The 6,000-nt window shown below is 32.7% G+C and overlaps 1 long non-coding RNA gene across 1 annotated transcript; it reads right to left on the bottom strand.

The window, feature by feature from the left end:
• Positions 1 to 2,137: 2,137 nt before the first annotated feature.
• Positions 2,138 to 3,065, bottom strand: LOC110855063. The gene is made up of 2 exons (XR_002548410.2): positions 2,813 to 3,065; positions 2,138 to 2,567 (listed from the first exon to the last, which is right to left on the bottom strand). It is a non-coding gene; the product is annotated as an uncharacterized LOC110855063 (long non-coding RNA).
• Positions 3,066 to 6,000: the final 2,935 nt, after the last annotated feature.

The raw sequence follows: 6,000 nt of genomic DNA, 5'->3' as shown, positions 1-6,000 counted from the left end.
AATCAGACATAACTGGTACCGAGATCTAAACACTTTACTCTGTAATTATGGTATTGAAGACATATTACTAGTTAGTCCAGATGAGGATAAGATACAAATATGTAAAAGCATTAACTTAGCGATAAGTAAAATCTCACAAGATGTTATGAATAATGATATCGAAAAAATGAATGCAAGTTTAGAATATAAATATTATAAGTTAATTAAAACCAATATTAACCTAGAACCCTACTTAAATTTATGTATACCATGGAGTCAGATAAGAATCGCGGCACAATTGCGTTGTAATGTAAATCAGGTTAGTTTAGGGGATACAGTCCATAAATTTAACTCATTACATCACAGATTCTATCCACAGAAAACAAAGATATGTCTAGTATGCAACGAAGGAAAAGAAGAAACACTTTACCATGTCATATGTGAATGTCAAAATTATAATTATTGTAGATATACCTACTTTCCAAATGTTACGATACCCAGAAATGAAAATGATTATTATAAGTTTATAGCAAAGCTACAACCACCTGTAATGAACAATTTCAAAAAATTTTTCGATAATATTATTAGTATAAGCAACTCTGTTAATGAAATTTGGGAATTTGAGGAAAAGCAGGCGTAACAATACAAGTTTAGATGATAATAATATATGATTGTACAAGGCTGATGCCAAACAATCTCGCAAATAAATCAATTACTTACTTACTACCTGAAAGCAATTTTTAAAAATTAGGTAAACACAATTTTTGCTCCGAATTACTTCCATGAAATTACAAAAATTCATTTAAAACAAAAATTGTATTTAAAAAATTATTGGTTTTAGCATTTTAAAAAATTCAGAAATGGCATTAATATATCAATTTTTTTAAATTTAAGGGAAGTTATTCTGAGCAAAAATTGGGTTTAACTTTTGAAATCGGATTAAAATTCGAAAAGTTACAGCGTTATTAAAAATTTGAATTTATAATTTTCTTGTCGAACGGCAGTGCAACAGAGCATCGAGTGTGTCTAATTAACTCAATGTGTGCATATGCATGCGTATGCACTCAATATAAAGTCTATATATATAGTCACTTAATATATGCTGCACTCAATGCATTCATGGCGACGTTGCCGGTGCTAGTGACAGGGCGGTTGGCTGACTAGGTATACTATTTAGGTGGGTGGAGAGTTCAGATATCTCACTATATGCAAATATTGCACAATATACCGGTATGAAACAATATGCAAAAATTTCCGTGTTAAAATCACTTTTGAAAAAGTAATGACGATTTTAGTGACGCAAGTCTAGGAATTTTCTCAAGGCTTTAACAAAGATGAAATTTTTGCTTTTGACCTTTACGGATTACAATCTCCTCCACTTCTGGCGGAGACATTGCTTCGCTACGGTTCTAATCATTTTCCAAAACTGCCGTCCAAAATTTTTAAAATGAACAAAAGGTGCCCAAAATAGAAAATGGGCTAAAATGTAAAAATTTCTTTAGGTATCATCAGTTTTTGCAAATATTTGACAAGATATGCAATCTCCCATTAATTCTGAGAATCTTGAAGTCTGATACAGTAGTATTTAGAAAATTTCGTAATTTCTCATAAGGAAACACATTTAAGCAAAAAATTCCAAATAATGGCATATAAATGTTCAAAATTACGTACATTATAAAGAGAATAAAATATATGTGACCAGATTTGCAAAAGAAATCTAGCAAAGAAATTGCAACATTTAGGTCCATTTTTTTATTTTGGACACTTTTTGTGCATTTGGACATTTTGGACGGCTGCTTGGGAAAATGATTAGAACCGTAGCGAAGTAATGTCTCCTGGAGAGAGATTGTAATTCGTAAAGGTCAGAAGCAAAAATTTCACCTTTGTTAAAGCATTGAGAAAATTCCTAGACTTGCGTCACTAAAATCGTCATTACTTTTTCAAAAGTGATTTTAACACGGAAATTTTTGCATAGTGTTTCATACCGGTATATTGTGCAATATTTGCACATAGTGGGATATCTGAACTCTCTACCCACCTAAATAGTATACCTAGTGAGTAGGGGAGCGCATGGAGAGCGAGAGAATGTGGCAACCTCGCAGTCAACCAAGACCACGCGTTCTACCTTAATAGTAGAGATAAATACATAAACAAAAACTTGTTAAATCTGAAATGTCATTTATTTGTTACAAATGCATAATTAAGTTGTAATTCAAAGCGTTAAGTTATTCTCCTCAACTGTTCGTAAATAAATCCCTGATTTTCTCCCTTCCAAAAAACACGGCACCGATTCCAGCCACGTGAGCAGCGACGATAATCCAAAATATGATCTGGTACGAACATTTCTTATTCTTGTGACGGTAACACACTTGCGCCATCAGACTTCCAAACCATCCTCCGAACAATTCCAGGGTGTGCAGTTTGCACTCTGAAATTCGCCACATGCTACTTTCCGCGGCCCTTTTATCTCTCGCCATTAAGCTAAAAGTCCACAAACCGAAGAACAAGAGTAGGACGGCGTAGCACACCAAAATTATGAGAATGGGGTCCATGACAAGGCCCGATTTTCCAAAAACAATGGAAAAATTCTAGTAAAAAAGAAACTATTAAAAATACTGTTACCCTTTTGAATAGTTAATGCACCCTGAATTCGATATTAAGTAAACTATACTATCGATGACTTGATAAGGATTAAAGTTTACGCTAGGTTTCGTATAATTTACTAAACTTAAAATTCATAGTGCATTTTCTTTTCAAAAAACATTATTTTGAAGAGTGATACAATTGGAAATTTATACATAAATCTCAAATAATGTATGTATTTAGTAATTACCACAATAGGATATTTAATTAAGCTCCAGGTTTATAGTTACTTTCTTCGCTCCTCCTTACATAATTTTTATTTATGACGCAGGAAATTGACACGAATAAATAATTTACATATAAATGTATTAAATGTGCAAAAACAGATGATGTTACTTCTTGTTATGGTGTTGATGAAGTGGATATGTATTGAGCTTGTATTACATAAGTTCTTTGCCATATGTAGGTTTGGTTCAACTGCACTCATGAATTCGTCCATGAGTTTTTTGGTTTAACCAATTTAAAATTAGTGTCGCATGCATTGACATAAAAACTGAATCATATGTATGCATGTACGTGTGTACACTCTCAGCAAAATTGCCACCAAAATCGTCTCCTCGTGTAGGTACTATGCAACTCTACCGTAAGGTAATAATTTACCTCCATCCGTTGACAAATGTGTTTTGTCTCCCGAGCGGAGGTAAATATTATTGTCACCTACCGGGATATAATTTGTTACTGAGGTAATCAACGGAGGTAAGCTGTGTCTCCGAGTAGAAATAATTTACCTACATGTGGTGACAAGTTATCACCGTCTTGCGCATATATTTATCTCCTTCCGGTAATAGATTAGAACCCGAGGGAAGCAAACATAGTTTCTAAATTATGTATTTATTTATTTAAATACGATTTAGTTAGAGATTAAATTTCTTCACATTTCTCTACATACTACATACATATGTACACATAAATATAAAAATTAAATTGTGCATGCTTACATATATATATGTATATGCATTCTTATATTACTTATAATGTTAGTGAAAATTGATTCTCGTACTAGCTGGCTCGAGTTTGTTATTCTGGTGAAGATTTGCCTGGTATAAATACATATAAATCAAATAAAATTAAAAATATCTGTATTACCCTGCAGTACTCAAACTAAATAAATCGCTGATTAACAGAAATAAAAATAAAATAAGAATGAAATGAGGGCCCACCTGTTCATAATTTGACATTTCAACCATCGCGTTGAATTTGACGCTGGAAATGAATTTAGTCTAATTGCGGCCAAAAGAAATGAAGCGTTAAGTGTATAAATTTTAAAATCACACTCAATGACAAATTAAACTTATTTACTACTACTTTAAATGGAGTTTTATCTTACCACAAAAGCATCTTCCACGAAGAGTTTCGTGGAACACGCAACGTTGGAATGTTATTCCAGTAAAATTGGAAAAATATCCTCATCTCAATCTGAGCCGTATCTTTGAACGAAATTTGCACATCAGGATCTAGAAAAAACTGGTTTTAGTGTAAATATTTATAGGACAAAAAACAATAAAATTACAGCATAAGCATCCTGAACAATGAATTAAAAGTATTTACCTGAAATGTAGAGTAATCCAGAATTTGAACCTCTAATTACTAATTTTTTCCTCTAGTAAGATGCGAAACTCGAACAATTTTCGTTATTCTGCCAGGTGCGAGAGAGAAACGTTGCGCGTTGGTGAGAGAAAACTTAACTGCCACTAAACTTTAGTGACTAAAGTTTGCGCTGACTTTAAGGAGATAAATTGTCACCTACAGGAAATGATTTTGGAGACGAAATTATTTCCACGAAGGAAATAAATTATTTCCAGATAGGATACACTGTTTATCACTTCCAATGTTGACAATTCTGGTGACAAATTTATTACCTAATGAGAGACAGAGGTTGTTACCTTGTCAGGGTAGTAAAAATGGTAATAATTTTGCTTCTAAATTATTGAGAGTGTAGAAATCTGGTAAAATCAGGAATGCATTAATTTTTCGGTGTTAGTTAAAGTTGATACCACTTGGTATTAAAATTATGCATATGTACCAGTCGGTAAAAATTTGCAAGCAATGCGGTAAAATTTTCACGCCGAGCTATTTATTATCAGATGGAAATGATGTTATTTTGGTAGAGTCATGTACGTATGTACGAATACCGCCTTGTGCTATACTGGATTTCTAAGAGTGCACATAAATATTTGTATGCGCATCTTCCTCACTGGGATGAATGATGCGTTCGGCGTTACTTAAATGTCCATAGATTTTACAGGTTTTTATCGTATTTGCTACAAATTTATAACGTTAATTAGGCCGATTTCATTTATATGAGGCAGCAATAATTTACACATAATCCATGAGACGAACGTCAGAGACTTCCCAACATATTTACATACTAGTTCTTATTTAAGCATGAATTCCTCAATTCTTCAATTTTTCATTACAATAATGCCAAATTATTAAATTGCAACACAACAGGGTGTTCAAGGGAGGCAAACGCTAACACGTTTTTATTCGATCGATATTTGCATGACAATCCTTACTTAATCAAACATAAAGGGTGTGTAGCAATTAATGGAATTTTTACGTCGAAATCATTCCAGTAATACATACATAGTTAAGGGGCCGTCAACAAATTGCGTAATGCGAGAAGGGGGGAGGGGGAGGGTCTAAGGCTCGAATGATATCGTCCCTATGTTACACATGCTAGAAGGGGTCTAGAAAATCGTATTGCGTAATTTATGGACGGCCCCTAAGCTCTTTGTTAATCATTATTTTGGGAAATATACATACCTTGAGTCAGTTCCTATCATAAATAAGTCAAGAGGTAAAATTGGTCACGTGATACATTTAAGTAATTACTTATTTATTCTAGGAATGAAATGAATTGATCGAATCATTTAATCAAACATATTAAAATTTATTCTTATCACTATTATAATAATGCTGTCAAAATCAATTTGTATAATTCCCTACAAACTCGTGACAACAGGATGTACGTACTTTACACTAAAAAATTTGATAATTTAATGTCTTGTCCTAATTTACATAGTCTTCACTCTTAAGAATTAAATATGTAACCCTTTTGAAAGCAAGTACAGTTGCAATTCTGTATTTAGTAAAGTACACTAACCCGAAAGTATGGTTGCCTTGACAAAGAATAAAGTTTACTCTGGATTGTATATAATTTACAGATACTTCACACATAATTTAGGGTGTGCTAAGTTAGCACTGATAACTTTTTAAGAGAGTATAACATTATTTTCTAAAGTCTCAAACGAATAATTTGGATAGTGTCATAAATCTTCAAATCTATCACCAAGTTTCCCGAAATAGACTTTTGACACTGACAAAATTGAAATAAATTTTCACTCCAACATTGCTTAGAGTGGTGATTATTAATAC

This window comes from Folsomia candida, unplaced genomic scaffold, assembly GCF_002217175.1.
Source record: "Folsomia candida strain VU population unplaced genomic scaffold, ASM221717v1 Fcan01_Sc011, whole genome shotgun sequence".
NCBI classification, from domain to species: domain Eukaryota; kingdom Metazoa; phylum Arthropoda; class Collembola; order Entomobryomorpha; family Isotomidae; genus Folsomia; species Folsomia candida.
This window is presented reverse-complemented; position numbering and strand designations above follow the sequence as displayed.